General features: G+C 35.1%; 1 pseudogene; it reads left to right on the top strand.

The window, feature by feature from the left end:
- LOC141498872 (cell surface A33 antigen pseudogene) overlaps positions 1-5,871 on the top strand; it is an 84,845-nt pseudogene extending 78,974 nt beyond the window's left edge.
- Positions 5,872-20,703: the final 14,832 nt, after the last annotated feature.

Here is a 20,703-nt window from a genome sequence, read left to right as displayed (position 1 = left end):
TTTTTAACTAATAATGAACATTAATATAGCAGTTTAAAGATTTCAAAGCAATACATATGATATATGTGTTTATGTTTTGTGTGTGTGTGTGTGTGTGTGTGTGTGTGTGTGTGTACAAAATCTCACTAGAATTTTACCACATACCCATTGAGCCATTTTACAGATATGCCCACTGAGACCAGGCAAAATTAAATGAGTAAGCTAATACATTTCATCCAGAAACAACATTTGAATTGTAGGCTTTCAGACTCCAAGACAAATACTATTGTCACTATGAAACACTGTTTCTGTTGTATTAGCAGTGCCCTTCTGCTACATATACAAACTATAAAAACACACATTAGATTCACTGATTTTAAGGAATCCATGTAATCTAGAGGTAATTATGTGCCAAGAAACATGTAAACACAGTAATTTTTGGTTAACATATCATAAAAAAATATTTAGTAGTCAGCATTTAGTCATAACATAAATAAATTGTGACTATAAGCATAAGTTTGGACTATGACTCTGCCCAAGTTTTATATAGTCAAAGGTAGTTGGGCTTTGTTCAGTAAGCTCAAACTTTATTGTTCTTATAGTCTAGGATAATGAATGTGTGGATAAGGAATTGCAGAAATTTCTTAATATTTCTGAAATATGCTTTCTAACAGTTTGGCATGAATAAGTGTCATTTAATAAACAGTCCTGGGATTAGAGGATTTAGAGTTGGAAAGGATCATTGAGATCATTCATTTCAATCTCTTCATTTTATAGATGAAGGAACAAATGTACTGAGAGTAAAAATACCTTTATGGAGGTCACATAGCTAATAAGTTAAAACCAAAATACTATACTAAATGATATGCAAATTAATTATATGACTAGAATTTCATGCTTCACTATTATCAAGGGATGAAATATTATTTCTGTGCTTTTCAAAAATATATTTGCTGTAGAGACGGCTAGGTGCCACAATGGATAAAACACCGGCCCTGGAGTCAGGAGTACCTGGGTTCAAATCCGGTTGCAAGCCACTTAACCCCATTTGCCTTGGAAAAACCTAAATATACATATACATACATATATATATATATATATATATATATATATATATTTGCTGTAATCATTCACCACATAAATTCAGTCATTATTATTGTTTTTTCATCAAAATATTAAATCTTAAGATTTGCTTATTTTCATGGTGGATATAATGGGAAACAGTATGGTGTAGTGGAGAGTTCTAGACCTGAATTCAATAAAAAAAGGAAACAAATGTTTATTAATATTTCAGGCACTGTGTTAAATGCTTTACAATATTATATTATTTAATCCTCATAAAAAAAACCTAGCTGGCCAGTAATTCAAGACAATTCCAAATGACCCATGATGAAAAATATTACTCATATTCAGATAAAAAAACTGATAAACTGAGTGAAGATTGATACATTCTTTTTCATATTTTTGTTTATAATTGTGTTTTCTTATGCATGGAAAAATGTTTGGCATAACTTCATATGCACAATGGATATATTGGTTGTCTTCTCAAAGGATAGGTAGGGACAGGAGGGAGAGAATATGGAACTCAAAATTTTAAAAAATAATATTCAGATGTTTTACATGTAATTGGGAAATATTTAACAAAATAAGTAAAATATTTTTTTAAATCTTAAGAGAAAGCTGTTATTATTATCTCCCTTTTACAATTGATGCAATTGAAGCAGACAAAATACAGAAGTGATCAGGGTCACACAACTAGTAAATGTCTTAGCTTGGATTTGAACTGGGTTCTTTCTAAATCAAGACCTAGAACTTTATCTACTACATCACCCTAATAGGTCCTAGGAAAGGGCAGAGATTAAATGTGATAACCTGGTGCTATTGCAGAACAAAAGGGAATAGTATCAAAACTAGTAAGGTATGTTAAAGTTAGACTATGGAAGCATGCTAAGGAATCTAAATTTTCTTGAGCAGAAAGTGCATTAGATCTAAGAGTTAGGCAGAGTCTAATGTGAAGGATGTTTTAGAGAATGGAGAGGCAGGAGATTAATATAAGATTTCTGTGGAAAGTAATAAAGGCCTAAATTATGTTAAAGATAATGTGAATGAAAAAAGGATCAGATATACAAAATAACTAGAATTTTATGTTTTTCAAAGCATTTGACATGTTTCTCTCATATGATCCTCAATGAAACCCTGAGAAATAGATACCATTATTATCCCCATTTTACAGATGAGGAAACTGAGGCACAGCTAGGGAGTGACAGAGGCAAGATTTGACCTCAGGACTTCCTGACTCCAAGTCTGTAGCTTGAGACATCGACCAACCTTGCTATCCCAGTCACTGAGGTCAAATTGATAAATCAGAACAACTGATTGGAGAAAGTGGTGAAATTCAAAGATGAGTCCAAGATGTTGAGTCCATTGACTGAGAGAATAGAAATGGCATCAACAAAAATAAGAGAGTTAGATGATGGGGTAGGTTTGAGGGATGAAGAAGGAATTTGCTTAGCTTAATTTTACATGTTTATTTTGATGTGCCAGAGGCATATCCAGAGAGAGATGTCAAGCAGGCAGATGAAACTGTGAGAATGATGTTCAGATGAGGGCTAAAGGAACAAATATTTGGATAGTTAAGTTGATCACTGAAGCCATGAGAATATATATATTCTACTACATGTTTAGATGGGGGAAAATATTGTTAGAATAAAAGGATTCAAAAGGGAAAAGTTAGTTATTTTTTCTGTCCTCACATATCTATATGGCACAAATCTACAGTATCATAAGCAAAAATCCCAATGCTTTGGGTTTGTTTTGCTTGATTGACAATGACTATATAGCAGTAATCCATCATTCTGTAAAGTACATGAAGTCATTTTTTTTTCCCTGTTGATGTACAGTATAACCAGACTGAAAAGACATGAAATCATTTAATGCAAGAACACTGACAAATTTTTAATCAAATCTGATGTCTATGAAACTACCTCTGTCAGCATTTACCCTATTGTTACCAACAAAAACAAATTTGGCATCCCCAAATGAAGTACAATTTCTATCACAATTCTCTTCATGAAATCTATATATTGAGCTATTTTTCCAGCTGCTGAATACACTTTTATTTTATTTATAGTTAACTTAAAACTGAATAGTGCTCTGGTGGTCTACTAAAAATTTTGAGGTAGATTAATTAGAATTAGTGGATATAGTTCATTTTGAGAGGGATTTGGTTGTCTTTTTAATTTTTATTTCTGTACTTCTCTGAAATATGCTTGGAAGCCACTTAGCCTCACTAGATCTCAGTTCCTCTTCTATAAAAAGAAAGAGTTGACAACCTCCAAGATACTACTCTGCATCTATTATTCTGATCCAAAGTTTTAATTCTCTTTTACAGTGACAAAAAAATTAAAAAACTAGCATAAGGGAAAATAAGAGCTCTTTACAATAAAAACAATTTTCTGCGCAATAAAATACCTAACATTATATGTTTATTTTTTCAATTTCTTTTAACTTTAGTATACCCAAGTTGGTCAGGCATTACTCCTAAACAATACAGAATACTTATTTGGAAAGTGTCAAAATATGCTCTCAGATTCATAAATGACAAGTAACTGGAATATGCCTTCTCAATACTTTTTAATAAACATAATTATTCACTAATAACTAATCCTGAATGCCATAAGAATTCATTGATTCTTTAACAAACTTCTGTTGGGTAAATGTGGAAAATTACATTTCAGCTGAAGTCTACTCTAGTAAGGAAAACATGCAAAAATGAGCATGAGACCATCAAGGGATGAATAAAAATAAGACACATTAAGAACATCAGTTCATAAATCCTCCAGTTCCCCGTTCTTTCAGCCAAAATGAATTCCCTTCTGTCTTTCTATTCCTCTGTTCTTTACCCTTTCTCCCATCCCCCTTTCTCTCCTTCTAGAAGAATAAAAGATTAGGAAGCAGTAGCATTTCAAGGAGGGACTAAGGGGTGTCCATCTCACTTAAAAATCATTCTCTCTAAGTATACCATACCATATGATATGATATTATATACATAATATGACATCATCTAATCGAATAGGATGTTATATAAAGTGATACAATATATAACATAACATCACATAACATGTTATATACTGCCTCTTTATACAAAAATGTAATATATGTGATGTCATATATTGTGTCTATGTTTATATTCTATTGTATATTATTTAAGTTCACTTTACCTTGGCAGTGTATTTTACAGGGAGGTACACATTATTAATGAGGTTGACACATATATTGCCAGAGATAACTCAGTATTTGAGAAGCTCTGAAAGTGTGGGAGAGAAGAGATATTAAATTGACCATCAACCTGAAGGCCCTCAGAGTCATTGTGTTGACTTCATTAATTCAAGCTAAACTGCCAAGCATTCAAACATTACCACAGACTACAATGAACTGGCCATGCTGTTCAAATGCCAGACCTGTGCTTGCCAAAAGATTATTTTACAGAGAGCTCACACCAGTCAAGTAATCATAGGGAGATCAGAAGAAATGATACAGAGACACCCTGAAAATCTCTATTAAGCACTTTGAAACTGATTATGCAGCATGAAGTGCCCTCCTCAGAGACAGTGTCATGCTCTATGAGCAAGGCAGAATGGAAGCATCTCAAACAAACATGATATACATAAATTTAGAGTAACCTCTTACCCAGGTGTTCATATGGACTATTTATTTCTGACCTGTGGCAAAGCATTCTTAGCTCATATTGTCCTGGGAGGAGAGATTTTAAAAGTGGTTTCCAAGTGCCAAAGTTGGTCGGTTCTCCTCACACTAGCACACCTCTATCTTTGTATTTAGACAAAATTTTTTGGCATGAGAAAGTTGCAAGGCTAGTTAGAACAAATGAAGATTCAGGGGAGTTTTCTTTAGAAACTGGAAGAGCAATGCTTCATGCTAAGTGAGGTATCTATATCTTGCAGGATTCATGAATAAAAATCTATAATTTTCTCTCACTCTAGCAGTCTGAGGAACAGCTTATGCCATCTATGTTAATACCCATGAGGGTCCTACAAGCAATGTCACATTCCCATGTTTCTATGAGACAAAATTTATCAAAAGAGGTGCAGTCGCCCAGTGGGATAAGCCTCTATCAAACCCTCCAGAACAGGTATTTATAAGGTCCTTGGACTCAAACCAGCCCGTCACTGGAAAAAATTATATAGACCAAATCAACATGTCTGCTAACAATCTGGGAAATGATGCCTCCATCATCATCAGTCAGCTGAATATGGGTGACAATGGGACCTGTGAATGTTTAGTGATCCTCCATGATGACTTAATTGATCATCAACAAGCAAGGATGGAGCCCCTTGTTCTCGTGATCCCCTCTAAACCAGACTACAGCATTGAGGAGGAAACAATAGATGGGAACAACAACCAGATAAAATGCAAGTCCAAAGAAGGATCCCCAGCCCCCAAGTACAGTTAGAAAGGCTTTGATATCCAACACATGGAACAACCATTTCCATTACCAGTCACAGGAATGATACTGCTTCTGAAAAAATAATTTCTGATTCTACTTCTGGATATTATATCTGCACCTCCAAAAATGACATTGGGATTGAGTTCTGAAATATCACTGTTGCTGTCAGACCTCCCTCAATGAATATTGCCCTGTATGCTGGGCTTGCAGGAGGCGTGGTTGCTGCCCTCATCTTCATTGGTGTCATTGCATACTGTTGCTACTGTAAGGACAATAAGGAAAATGACAGCGACAGGCAGAATCCAGAGGACTATCAGGAACCTCCAAAGCAGATGAGAGAAAAATACAGCAGTGATGACTATGAGGAAGACAGGAATCAGGAGAGATGGAGTTCTGCATAGGATTCACCTGTGCCCAGCCACCAGTGACAGAGACTACCTAATGTTCTATATGGATGGGGGGGGGACACAAAGAGTATAACTTTTTTAAAATGATAATTTCCCCTCTAATTACATGTAGAAGGAAGGATGTAAGGGAGAGAGGGAGGAAGAAAAGAGTAGTAAAAAGCAACCTAACTTTTGAATATTCTCCTCTTCTGGAGAGCAATATGAAACTATGTCCAAAAAGCAATAAAAATTGATCATGCCCTTTGACCCACCATTACCAATACTAAGTCTATATCCAGAGGAAATAAAAAATGGGAAAAGTACCACATATTCCAAAATATTCATAGTAGCTCTTTGTAGTAACAAAGAATTGGAATAGTAATGTTTGAATGCTTGGCAGTTTAGCTTGAATTAATGAGGTAAGCACAAAGGCTCTGTAGACCTTCAGGTTGATAGTCAGTCTAATATCTCTTCTCTCCCACACTTAGAGAGCCTCTCAAATAGATTTATCTCTGGCAAAGTATGAGTCAACCTCATTAACAATGGGGAATGGCTGAACAAGTTTTGGTATATGAATGTTATGGAATACTATTGTTCTATAAGAAACCATGAATGATAAATCTCTAGAAAAGCATGCACAGGAACTGATGCTGAGTGAAGGGAGAAGACCCAAGACAACATTACATTAACAACAACACTGTGAGATGATCAACCATGATGGAAGCAGCTACTCTCAGCAGTTCAGAGAGCTAGGACAGCTGTATTAGATAGCCTATGGATAATGTTATCCACATCTAGAGGAAGAAAAACAAGACTAAACTAAACCAAAAATAAAATTCCTACAGACTCTGAATAAACTTTACATTTACTTTTTAGAAATTTCTCTTATGTTTTTCTTTCCTATCTCCTATCCTTTTCCCTTAATCCTAATTCTTCATACAGAAAATGACTTATCTGTTGACATGTTAAACACAAATGTGTATCACTGCTGGGGGGTAGGGAGGGAGGGTGAAAGGAAATTATGTAATTTAAAAATATGCATAAGCAAGTAGATGAATGTTGGAAAACTATCATAACATGTAATTGGAAAAATGAAATTAAATATTCTGCTCTTACTTCTCCCCCCCCCAAAAAAAAGAAGTGGAAGAGCTTTCTGGAGCTCTCTTTGGGGATAAAAGGGCTAAAGTTATAGTTAATTTTTAGAGCTAGTTATGTTGCCTTAGTTCCTCCTTCTCCATTAAGGTGACAAATAGTCAAGGATAAAGTAAAAGAAATTGATCAAAAACATATTTTCATTTTAATGAATACTAAGAAGTATGACTGGGGGACAGAGCCAAGATGACAGAATAAAGACAAGGACTTGAACTTTCCCAAATTTTCCTTCAAACACCTTTACAAAAATGCCTCAAAATGAATTCTGGAGCAGCAGGAACAACAAAAGGATAGAGTGGAAACAATTTTCCAACCTAGGATAACTTAGAAGTTAAGTAGGAAAGGTCTGTCTTCGGGTGAGAATAAAGCACAGGTAAGCAGCAGCAGCAGCAGGTCTTGAAAGTGATTTTATCAGTAACAATGCCTCCAATGTTCTGTCCACTGTTCAGAGACCATTTGCTGATACTTGGTTCAAAATTCTGTTACTTTAGCCATGCATAGTTTCAGGTTGCAGTCCAAAGGTAAAAAGAAGTACTAGAACAATATTGGTCACAATTCCAGTTGTTCATTTTATTTGTGGGAAAAGTGTTTCTTAATAGAGATCATTTAGTTACTGCATTTATCTTAGACTTCCAAGAATTTTATATTGTTTACAGTTATTTTAAATGGAAATCCTCTTTTATCTCTTGCTGCTGGATTAAAAAAAATCTTTTTCACAAGTAATTGTGGGAAAATTATTTTAAAAATCTGACTGATTTGTGTAATTTATTTTTAAAAAGTATTAAATGAATATGTGGTATGGTCATATAGGTTCTGGTAGATGACTCTCATCCATCTTTTTAAATTCAGATCTGTTAGGATAAGGTATAGCTTTGCTTTTCTAATTCTATCTCCAGATCTTATCTACACAAAGTTAATAAGTGCCTGATAATTTGTTTTAATTCACTCAGTCATTCATTCATCATTTTTATTGCTACCTCTTCCATTTAAATTGCTTAAGAGGTGGTTCATCTACTCTCAAGTAAGCTTGGTCCAGGGATTCTCACAACTCTTCCAGAAATCTGGATCCTAAAGTTCCAATACTCCACCAATACCATCTCTTCAGGAAGAAAGGATAAAAACAACCTCTGTGAATAGAAGTTGCATTGCTTTAGTCAAACTGAGACTTGTTAAAGATCTTAGCTTTAAAAGGTCAGGGTCTCACACTGCATCCAGGGTCATCTCCAATCTCCTGATCCATACCTGACCACCCAGATAGTTCCAGAGGAGAAAATGAGACTAGTGACAGTGCAAAACTGTCCCTCAGCTAAATCCAATTCACTTATCAAGCCGTCACCTTCCTGAAGTCATGGTCCTCTTTGAGAATGAAGGACAAACAACAACAACAATACCATCTTTTAAGCTATGTATCTACCTGCTGAGAGGTCCTGCCACCTCCTCCCAGGAATATTTCTTCTCCTTCTCTAGGAACAAAGACTTCACTCCCCACCTTGGGTCTAAGACAGCTAATTTCTTTCCAGTTGTGTCTTTTTAAAAATGTCAAAATGAATCTCAATTTTATAGCATCTGGACAAAAAATCAAATCAGTCCTGAATACCACTATTCAGTCAAAGAAGACACCCTCAGTGAGCTGTGAATAGGTCAATAAGAACTCTGGCCAAGAGCTGCTCCACACCTCATTAAGGTGATATTATCAGTAGGAATTTCTGTACCATCAAAGAAATGTAATCAAAAAATATATCCTTTGTGTTCATCAAATTGGTTAGACTTCCTAGTCATATCTTGTGCACATGAAAGCACAACTAAGAGTGTGTATATGTCATCAGTGGAAGCAAATATTATTTGGTATGTGCTCAAAGCTTGAAAAATTTTGCTGGTGCAAATAAATATGAAAAACCAGAAATACAGATAACCAGAGAGAAGATAATGACCTTGTCCCCCGTGCTTAGTTCTGTTCCATTTCCTTCCTCTTTGCCATTCATTTGCATGGAAAAAGTAGTTTTATAGTTGAGAAACTATGGGACCATGAACCCCAGAGTACCTGCAATTTTCTGAAAGAATAACTTCTATAAGGACAATAACAAGGTATAATTCTGTGACTGAAAAATAAACTGGGAGTTACATAAGCTTCTAGCACTATGCTAAAAAGACATCTGCAATGGAGTTAGGGGCCTTAATGACCAGGAAATCTAGTTCAAAATGGTTCAAAATGCAGATTTTTAGCCTGAAAGCATTATTTTCATATATCAAAAAATCTGGCAACTCTTTCCTAGGGACCAGTAAGGCAAGAATTGCCATGGACCTCCTGTACTTATCTCACCACCTGGGCTGCTCCATGATTTTGCTTACATGGTGTTTGGGTCTGAGGTAACTAAGTGTAGGAGATGAAACTCCTAAGGACATGTCAGTTTTGAAATGTCAAAAGAACTACTGGAGGCCCAGAAACTATATTTACCACCAACCAGCCTGGGGAGAAGCCAGTCCTAAGAAGCAACCTGGGTAACCCAGACTAGCAGTTTATTCACAATTAACCCATGTCTTACAAGCAATTGAAAACTCTACTACACCTGGTAGAGGTGGAGTCAGTAGGTCAGAAAGAGTCCTAGGAGGGAGTGAAGTGGATTGCTCAACTAGGGAGGTTAGGACACACTCCTCTTTCCCTTTGAGACACTACCTTCCTTCCCTGGTGTGTGCTCAGCAGTAAACACACACATACACACAAAGCATGTACATGACTACATACATACACACACACATATATATATTATGTATATATATATATATATATGTGTGTGTGTGTGTGGTTACATTGTATGATGATGTTTGTCCTTCATTCTCTAAGAGGACCATGATATCAGGAAAATGATGCCATGACAAGCAAGTGAATTGGATTGCAGTGACAGGACGCTGGGCTAAGCCACCAGCCTCACTTTCTCCTCCGGAGCCATCTGGGTCCAATGACCAGACATGAATTAAGACAATTGTAGATGGTCCTGGGTGTGAGGCAATAAGGTCACACAGCTAATAAGTATAAGGATCAAATTTGAACTCAGGTCCTCCTGACTACAAGGCTGTTGCTCCATCTATTGCCAAGATGCAGATTCAGGGTTGTGCCCTTGATCTAAGCCTACTATCTAACAGGAGACATACATTGATTAAGAATTATGTTCTAATTTTCTAAAACCTTTTGTTTTCTCTTAGGAGAAAAAGCATGGTAAAAATTAAAATAAACTGAACTTTGGGAATGGGTGGGGAGCAACAAAGAGCCTGTCACCCTAAGCATGTAATCTCCTTCTAGAGAGAGAGAAAGTCCCAGTCCATCAGTTAAAGACTAAGGGAACTAGGCAAGAGTCCTTTGACTGAAGAATGTTCCAATAACAGGTTATTTTTTTAAATTTTGCCTTTCTAAATTAGTTGTAACAAACATAAAGGAAAAACCTCAATACTGTAAATTAAAAGAGCATTGCACGACCCACTCATCCTTCTAAGGGGAAGAGTACACAGTTCAGCTGAAGCCAGTAGCAGAAAAAAGCCCCATAACTATTGCCATTCCTCATAATACATAGTACAGACATGAGAACCAGTGGAACAAAGTGAACTTTAAGTAAAACAAGCACCTGGTCAAGGGGTTATCTGAGTGAGTCTACAATAAACAGAGATCTTTAATCAACCCCAACAGCTTACACCTACTCCCAGCAAAACAGGCTTAGTTTTTCCTTTCCTATATGAATTTCCTTAGAACTGGTTACACTATGACTTGTAGAAGTTTCCACTCATTTTATTTATGGAGAAAAACTAAGAATAATTCTGCTGCTATTTATTTTCCTTTGAGTTATTTTACACTGCTATAATTTTTTTACTATTTGATCTATGGTGCGTGATTGGAAAGTGTGTCCTGCAATGTGATATTAAATAAAATATATTCTATGGTAATAGTTAAAAATGAAAGCAAGAATCAGTCTCCATCTTTCAAAAGACATTTGAAGTTGTGGAAAGCTCTGAATTTCCATTAATTTCAACATATATTTATATATATATATATATATATATATATATGTTTCAAATAAGACATATATATATATATGTATCTTTAAACATAATATCAAGTATGCCTGTTTTATTTGACCAAGACTTATCTCACACCTAATATTCATTGTATTCAGTAGTGTCAATTTTCCAACTCATTATTGGTGGAAAGTAACAACTCTCTCAGGATCACAACTGAAAGTTCCATTAGTAGTGTAAGTCTGCCCAAGATTCAAAGATAAAATAAGGAAACTAAATACAGATCCCAGGGCTCTTATATGCCTACTTCAATTAGACACTACAAACTGAATCATGTAGAAATAGTAGTACTGCAAAGTTCCCCCACCAATTTTCTTTAACTCTAACCTAGAGGATAATTTCTATTTCAACCACATTTAATCCTTGTTTTCATCATTACACCAGTCAACAGGGCAAAGGTTGAATTTACAATTTTATAGGTCCCTTTAGCTTAGAAAGAAATGACCAAAGATAAGACTGTTTCAAAAAAATTTTTGATCACACATACACACACACACACACACACACACACACACACAAAGTAGTTTTTATTCAATCTTACAGAAACTAAGTAGAAACATTAAATTCAATAAGAAAAGAGGATTGAAGTTTTCTGAAATAGGAAAAGATTTTTTTCATAAATAAGCAAAGGGCTAGGTAAAAGGGACAAATGCCATATAATCAAGAATTCATTCTTGTAAAAAAAACACCCCCTTTTATTCATAAAAGAGCATAAACAATAAGAACACTGATCTCTACTATTTCTCAATAAACCATTTTTTTAGCAGGGTAAAGGTACAAATATATCCCATTTTTGGTAATAGAAGAATGGGAGAATATAGTTTTGTTTTTTTAAAAGAAGAAGAATTTGTGTAAAAATGAAGAAAAATAATCTGAAGAAACAAGAGAATCCTAATGAGTTACATAGAAAAAAAGAATGTGAGACATAGAGAAACAGGAAGAATAGCAGACATAGGGATGCTCCTGAAGAGATGAGAACTTTATACTTAAGAGGATCAGAGGAAGAAGAATTAGAACTTTGTGATTCTCCTCTATGTCAATGGCTACTGACACAGCTTGATGAGGGATATTTTTGCTCTTTTTTAGGGTATGAAAACAGGACATAACAGAGAATTTCCAAAGACTCATTAAATCTGATGACTACCACACAATTATGAAGAACCATGTCAACACCAATGCTTCTGCCACAAGAAATCTAAAAAGCATTACTAAGAATTATGAAGGAATAGGCAAGAAACTACAGCAACTGGTGATTTCTTCACTGTTGCTGAAAGGTAAAGAATAACAAGGTGGTTGTGGTTGTGGTTCTCTGATATAGATTCAAATCCTGGATCTGCTACTTCCATCACTTAAAATGATAGGGCCAGATTAGACGACAGTGAAATTCTTCACAGAGCTAAATCTAAGATCTTGATAAGAAAAACAGGCTCCTGGTCAGTGATGGATACATATTGGACATACATCAAAGATTAAGAATATATGTGGGGCGGCTAGGTGGCACAGTGAATAAATCACTGGCCCTGGAGTACCTGGGTTCAAATCTGACCTCAGACACTTAATAATTACCTAGCTGTGTGGCCTTGAGCAAGCCACTTAACCCCAGTTGCCTTGCAAAAAAACTAAAAGAAAAACAAACACAAAAAAGAATATATGTGCTTGTAGTTTTGCAAATGTTAGCAAAAGGAATTCTAAAAGATAGGAATGGTGGAGGGATTTTAAGCATATAAAGAAATGGAAAAGTAGATTGTGAAGAACTTTAAATGCCAAACAAAAAGTTATCATTGTCCTAGAACCAATAAAAAAAGACCTTACAGTTTGATTGAGATACTCTACTTTCTGCTCATGTGCCATCCACAGTTAAGCACCCTTTCTAGGACTAATTGCCTAATTACCACTTGCATGGTTGGAGTGGATACCTTACAGATTATTGACTATTACTCATTTCCATCAGGGTTGGGAGTAACTTTGAAGGTCTGGGTTTCTAGAACAGATATTGCAAGCCTTCACCAAAGTAATAGCAAAGTGGTTTACATGCCCAAAGACCCCAGTTACTAGGATGACTCAGATTTTGTAACAAAAGCTGCTAGAAGTATTGCAGAAATTAGTTTTAGACCAATAATTTCCATCATATACCAAGATTATTTCCAAATGAATACATGATCTTAGATATGGTCACATTATGACTAAAACAAGGAACAAATTGCCTTCCAGATAAGAGTCCATGACTAAACAAATGATAGAGAGAATCTTAGAAAATAAAATACATAATTTCTAGTTTTTGACAAAGTTTCAACATTGCAAAGATTAGAAATAAGCAATTTTTTAAAAGTTTTCTAGTAAAGATTTCATGTTCAATATATAAAATTCATTCAAATTTGTAAGAATGAGTAGTTCCCCAGCATATTTATCAACTCATAAAGGACTTCAAACAATAACCTAATAAGTAGAGAAATGCAAATCAAAACCTCACAACAACAGATTTGACAAAGATGACAGCTAAGGAAAATTAGATATGTGGAAGGAGCTAGGAGAAGACAAATAAATTATTGCACCTTTGGTGGAGGTGTGCATTTGGATAGCCATTTTGGAATGCAATTTGAAACCAGTTATACTACCTAGCACAGTATAAGAAAACAGAATAGGTACTAAATCAATTACTTATGAGATTAAATTAGTTTTTTAATTTAAAAATATTATTTTTAAAAATTCATTCAAATTTTTTTCACTTCCATATTTTCTTCCTCCTTCCCATTCTTCCCTATATATTATGAAGTCATGCAAAATATTTACACATTACCCATATTGCAAAGAGACAGACAGGAAGAAAAAGAAAAAATTATGTTTCAATTTGCATTCAGACTTCATCAGTTCTGTTCCTGGAGGAAAATATATTTTATCATGAGTCCTTTGGGATTATTGTGGATTGATTAGAGCAGTTATCATCATTATAATATTATTGTTACTATGTATAGTGTTATGTTTTTCCTCATTTTACTTTGCATCAGTTCATATAAGTCTTCTCAGGTTTTTCAGTAATCAAACCACTCATCATTTCTTGTAGCACAATAGTATGTCAGCGTAATCATATGCCACAACTTGCTCAGTCATTCCCCAATTGAGGGGATATTTTACAATTCTTTACCACCACAAAAAGCACTACTATGAATATTTTTATACCACAATCAAGAATTTAAATAATATGTGAATCTGTGAATGACATAACTGGCAACTTTACATCAATGTAATGAATAACACATTTATGGATGAAAAATAAGTTATTATTATTATATATATTTTAATATTGTTTGTATGATGTAATATTCTTCTGATCCTGTAAATCTTTGGTATTAACCAGCTATTTTAGGTTCTTCTAATGAAAACATATCTAACATTGAAGTAAAAAAAACCCAAGGGAACAAGGGAACCAAATTCAAAGACCAAAATGTTTCTTTTTAAAATTTTCAGATACTATGCAAAAAAGAAATTACTATTAGCATGACAGGGGCAAACACAGATTTTCTAGCTATTAGGATTTTTTTTAATTGCAGGAATAGTAACTAGTTTAACTTTTAAGTATTTCGAGAGAAGGAAATAGTAAATAAATCCACCCCTTATTCACTTGGAAGGTCTTCTTGCTGGTTAGCAGCTCAGCAACAAAAATTAAGCATTCCAAAGATCAGCAATGAAAACCCATGTAGTCAGGGTTTGATCATAGGTATTAAAGAAATAAAGGCCCTGTTATATCAGTCTATTTTCCTGCCAGTTCAGAAAATACAATTGTAACACTATCAATTTAGAATGCTTTATTTTTTTAAATATCTTTTCAGCTTTAAAATGAGTAACTTGAAGAACAATACTGCCATCCAGGGGCCAGAGAATTGATGATTTTAAAACAGGGGAATTACCTATAATCACAGTACTATAATAAGTAACTACTACATAGAGATAGATACGATGATAGAGATAGAGGTAAAGATAGAGGTAGAGTAACCCCTTCATCAACCATTGCTCTGTCTATTCCTTTGCCCCATATCTGTATGATGCTAATGCAACTGGTTATATAGATAATTTCGGACATTTCTGTTAAGTTTTCTTTTCTCATGAGAAGATTAAAGTCTGAAATCTAGCTAGCAATCATGAAATTCGTAGTTCAGAATGACAGCCTTCCCTTTGAGCTATAGAGGAATTGGTTTGTAATGGTTTTAAGACAGGGGTAGGGGCTGGGGAGAAGTTCTCTTGTGACCAAAAACTTTCTATTCTCTCTTAAACTCTACAGAAAACATAGATAATGAGACTAAAAGGAAGCTTGGCTTCAGGAGAGGGAGACACAAGGTAAGGAGAGAGGAACATCAGTACCAGCACTACATTAAACTTGTCTCTGGGGGAATCTCACCATGAGTAGCAAGCTTTTAGGGACTAAATGCAACAAGTTGGGCAGGCCTCCATTTTTTGGAACAAAGAGGTCAGAATGAATTTGAGTGGTGCAGTCATTTCTTTAAGAACTGAGAAATCCTACAGACAGATTTTTTTTTCTTTCTTCAACTCTCTCTTCCTGTGCCTGTTTATTAATAGACATTTTTTTGCATTATTTTTCTTTATATTCTTTAAGTTCTTTGTTACCCTGTTTATGCTTCATATAAAATCCATGACTGATAATGAATGCTTTGTACTACATAAGTCTTTAAATTTATTCCATCGTGGGAAGGTAGAAAGGAAGAATGCAAATGGATAGCTAGGGATACACAGAAATTAACTGAGACAGAAGGCTACATCTTGGTACAAAAAAGTTAGGGACTCATCCTAATTTGGGGGTTCTGAGTTTTTATAATTTTTACTAATAATTTTTGGTAAACAATTTCAACTGGATTAAGGGTTTTTCTTCAGCTAAATAAACTAAATGAACTCAACTGACTTAATGAAATCTCCAAACAATGATGGGCAGAAGATGGGATGGGTGGAGGTGTGGAACAAATCATGACTTTTGAATTAACCAATAGGAAGTATGGCCAAGAGAATTTAGCTCCTTCCCAAATTTATGCCAGAGAAGAGAATAAAAAAGCAAGTTCTCAGGCAGCTTCCATTTTTAAAAAATGACTGTACTACTATCTCTTAAAGTTTGATCCTTTTTTACCCCTTTCACAAACTCCAAAAAAATAAAAACAAAAAAAAAGATTAATTCATTATTTCCACTTTCTCATTCACTCCTCAACACCTGCTATCTGATTTCTGACATCATTATTCAATTGAAATGTTGTCTACAAGGCTATTAGTAATTTTTTAATTTACAAAATGAATGGCCTCAGTTCTTATCTTTGACTTCTGTGAACATTTGATACGTTAACCATCTCTACTTTCCTCCCTGTGTCACTGTTTTTTCTTGATTCTCCAACTTGTCTGATTAATTCTCCTCAATTACCTCTGTTAGTTTATCATCCATTCTCTACCCCTTGACTTTTGGTATTCCCCAAGGCTCCAGGCTTGGATCCTCTTTCTTGCCTCTCTCTACATTCTCTCTCTTAGGGGTCTTCTCATAATTTCCCATAAGTTTGCCTAAAGTCAGCTAAGAATAAGCACAAGATCCAGAGGAAGTCATGTGCTCATACATCCTTAGGACCATGCTGAAAGTCCTTATCCTTCACAAATGGAAAAAGAGCTTCAAAGAATCCAGTAGCTTGAGTTTTATATTACCCCTAAGCTCTTCTGGATCAGCAAAGGGATTGTGCATCATATAATACCAATGTCAGGATACCCATATTTAAACTACCCCCTCCTTTTTACTATTAGGAGACCCTTTGTTTTCCAAGCAACCAATAAGCATGTCATGTCTTTAGTTTGGCATAACAACAATCCTTTCTGCTCACCCTCAGGTTGTACCACAGCAAAATCTCTCCAGCACTAGGTGGTCTCTGAGCTCAGAGAGGCACCTGCAATACCCATTTTCTAGTCATAAAGTCCTGCTATGAATTAGAATCCTCCCTTTGTGGCTCTTACCCCTCATTGTCAGGGCTGCAGCTCACTGTGTAGTTACTACTTCATGTATGGAGATTTGCTCATACTCAGTATCAGAGGAGGCCCTGGCAAAAGAGTCTAGTTTCCCTTGTCCAGCAGAATAAGGAAAGTTTTTTTGCTTATGACCAATGTTAGTTATTTGTTTTTTGTTTTATTTTTCAAAGTTAAATATGGTTTTGATCACTTGCATGAACTCTTTGGTATTTTCAGAGTCAATAGTGATTGCCTAATCTCTATAACTCTTCTTTCATTTGTTTTCAGAGTCAACACCAGCTACTAAGTCACACATGACAGTAGATATCTTTTCCCTGTCCCAGTTTCCACACAATCCTATAAAACCATCAGGAAGGGAATATCAGGGGCAGCCAGGTGGCGCAGTGAATAGAGCACTGACCTTGGAGTCAGGAGTACCTGGGTTCAAATCTGACCCCAGATAATAATTACCTAGCCGTGTGGCCTTGGGCAAGCCACTTAACCTCATTGCTTCGAAAAATCTAAAAAAAAAAAAGGGAAGGGAATATCTAGGAATGAACCAAGTAATGACCCCCCCCCCCCCTTTAGGCTAGATGTTATTGTTGTTTATCCTTCATTTTCAGAGGACCTATAATAACACCAAGACAGTGATGCCTCGACTTACATGTGAATTGTATTTAAGGGAGGCAGAGCTGCTCAAAGTCACCAGCCTCACTTTTCTCCTCCATTCTTCAAAGTCCAATGGCAAGATAAAAATCAGGACAACTTCTGATGGCCCTGGATGTAGTGGATGACCTTGGCCTTTCTTATTTAATGTCTTTGCCTGGCCTCAGTTTGTATGAGGCTTTGTCCATTCGATGATAAAGGGTTAGGTTAAACAAAAGATGGCCTAATTTGCCATCAAAGAAATAATAATCTGAGTGGGGGAAGTCTCTCAGTTTCTGGCCAGAAAAGAAAATAATTGCTATCTTCCTTCATTCCAAGACAGCAGAACATAAACAAGAAGCTTCAGAGGCTTGTGAGCAGAAGGTTATTAGCCATTAAATGAAAGCCAGTAATTTGAGGTTTAAAGGTATAGTCAAGTAGTTTCATTTGAAACACAATGGGTTGGCCCAGAGAATCAATGGTCTCCTTTCAAATTTTTTTTAAAATGTGCTTCAGAGTTAAATTTCAAGAAACCATAAATGAAAACTACACAGGACAAGAAGTAAATTGTCCCAGATTTTAGAAAAAACCTCCAGCTCTCAAACTCCAAAATATCTTACAAAATATAAGCAACCAAAATGATATTCCTATGAACAGAGCACCCACATGTAAGGATATGGACCCTAAAGTAAAGAAAGGGACTACATGAGGCAAGGGGCAGTAGTGGTATGCTGAATGAGAACTAGAACAGACATCTCTAGATAGACTAATTCACCTGTGTTAACAAAAAGTTACAAATCATAATTTTTACCTTTCTTTTTGAATCTTCTTGTTTAAATACTTTGAAAATTCATTCCTGAGTGCCTTTAAATCTGTGTCACCTCCAATACACATTTCTTCCATATATATTTATATAGTCGTTTTCCCTGATGTCATCCTCTTAAGCACCATCCTCAGATCCTACATAATAAATTGATTTCTGGAGTGTGCTAGTACAGTAGAGTGGTTTCATTATTACCAGTAGATTAGAGAGTTCATTATTTAAAAAATCCTGCAGATCTTTTTGATTTGCGGGTCTATGAATTTTCTCTTATCTATATCTAGAAGATGAGTTTTTAACTTTTATGAAAGTTATGTCATGAAATCATTTAAACAATCTGTTGGAGCCTTGTAAATCCTTCTCATATGTGTTTAAGTGAATAAAATTTATAAATTACAAAGGAAACAAATTATATTGAATTACATATGTGAATAAAAAAGTTTACAAATTACACATTATATACTTCAAATTGAGAATAGTGTAAGCTTCTTGAGGGCAGAGATTCTCTCACTTTTATATTTGAATCCCCAGTGCCTTATAGAACTATAGCTGGTGCTAGATAAATGCATGTTGATTGAGATAAATGCATGGTTGAAATTTCTAATAAAGTCACTCCATTTTCTCCTTAAACATGTTTCAAGGTTTATGGGCCTTTTGGATTTCCATGCAATTGCTTCTACTCAGTGAAACTTTTCTAGGAGATGGTGATGTTTATAGTCAATGCTTACTTTTTTCCATTTCCCATTTTTGGGAATCAATAGCATATTTAAATAGATGTTTTGTCCAAACTTTCAAATGTGTGCATAACATTATGGAAAGCTCACTAGAGATATCTCTAAAAAGATGTCTTCAAACAGCCTATACCAGCAAAATGTCCACTGCAAAATCCTACTAGTGATGGCATCACTGAAGTGGCACAGGATATAAACCCACATGGAAACAAGTGCATTTCTGGCCAGGGTCTCAGGAAGGAGACAAGAAACTTACAGCCATTAGGGAAATTTCTCCTCAGGAATTCTGGATAATTCTCAAATCTATTTATCCATTCTTAACCTTTCTCTTGTCTTCAAGTTTTACATCTCCAACTACCTATTGGATTCTTGAACTGGATCGGCTATAGATATGTGTAACTCAACATATTTAAAACTAAATTGATTATCTTTCTCCAACTCTTCCCCTTTTCCTAATTTCCACTTAATAAAGTGCTAATACTTTCAAATGAGAAGGTTTGGAACTTAAGTGCTATCTTCAGTTCCTCACTCTCTCACTTCTTCCTTTCCCCTCCCCCATTCAACCTGTTACCAAGATGAGTTGAGTCTACCTTTGCAATATCTCTTGTATACTTCCACTTCTCTATTCTGACACTATCACTGCATGGAGAGCAGGCCCCCAGCATCTCAGACCAGAACTATTGCAGTATCCTGCTTGTTGGTTTCCCTGTATCTTAAATCTTTCCCTACTCCAATCCATCCTCCATTCCTCTTTCAAGGTGATCTTCCTAAAGTCTGAATATTTTACCCCTCTATTCAATAAATTTCATTGTCTTTCTATTACTTCCATGACCAAATATAAAATCATTTGTCTTTTAAAAGGACTAAATATAAAATATTCAGTTTAGCTTTTTAAAGTCTTTTATACTCTAGCCCCTTATTTTTTCCGGGTTTTTAAACTTTACTCCTTTTCTCATTCTATAATCCAGTAATACTAGCCTCATTGTTTTCCTAGAATAGAACATTCAATCCCTTAACTTGTTGCCTTTTCTGCCTTGGAATTTTCTATGTCTCAGCTAAAATCCTTCTTTTTGGCAAGAAGACTTTCCCAAGTACCTTCAATGCCTTCCCTCTGAGATTTAACTATTTATCCTATTCATATCTTGCTAGATGTTAGTATATGTGTATATATATATATGTATATATATACATATATATATATGTATATATATACATATATATATATATATATATATCATTAGAATGTGAACTCTTTGAATACAAGGCCTATTTTTGCCTTTCCCCTTTCCCTGGTGCTTAGGATCCTGCTTAGAAAAATTCCCTTAATTGACTTGGTAACATAACCTGGAAGTTTACCCACACCTGACTCTCAATCTGTAAACAATCTTAAACATTTTATAGGAACAAATTTTGATCAGTTAGATTATTTACAGGCAAACAGTAACAACCCTGTCTCTGCCTTAAATATACCAGCTGATT

Source organism: Macrotis lagotis, chromosome X, assembly GCF_037893015.1.
Source record: "Macrotis lagotis isolate mMagLag1 chromosome X, bilby.v1.9.chrom.fasta, whole genome shotgun sequence".
In the NCBI taxonomy this organism is placed as follows: Eukaryota; Metazoa; Chordata; class Mammalia; order Peramelemorphia; family Peramelidae; genus Macrotis; species Macrotis lagotis.
The sequence above is the reverse complement of the archived record's forward strand: the minus strand, read 5'-3'. Positions and strand labels throughout refer to the sequence as shown.